The sequence below is a fragment of the Acyrthosiphon pisum genome, chromosome X, assembly GCF_005508785.2.
Source record: "Acyrthosiphon pisum isolate AL4f chromosome X, pea_aphid_22Mar2018_4r6ur, whole genome shotgun sequence".
NCBI classification, from domain to species: Eukaryota; Metazoa; Arthropoda; class Insecta; order Hemiptera; family Aphididae; genus Acyrthosiphon; species Acyrthosiphon pisum.
This window is the reverse complement of record NC_042493.1, coordinates 130,387,187-130,387,542: the sequence shown is the minus strand read 5'-3', so window position 1 is coordinate 130,387,542 and position 356 is coordinate 130,387,187.

Genomic DNA, 356 nt, shown 5'->3' with positions numbered 1-356 from the left:
GACGTTGATGATGAAAGAGGTTTTTCAAAGGAGAGATTTGCAGAATGACAAGTGTTACAGTAAATAGTTATAAGTAATTTATTAAAAATAAACAAAGTATTTAAAAGTTATATAAATTTGAGGACAGAGCGACAAGCGACTGCCCGAGAAATCAGCATGTGCGTAGTGCAGCTCTGTACTAATTCTAATTTTACTATAGACCTTATCCTATATTTATATAAAATCTATACGGATACAAACGTACACGGTAGAGTCCAGGAGGTGGATATTTGAAAGGAAACCGGTGCTGGACGTGGTTATTGCCAAAGCATCCCTTTTTTATGATCGGCAATTAAATTGCAGGTGCAAATTTGAAT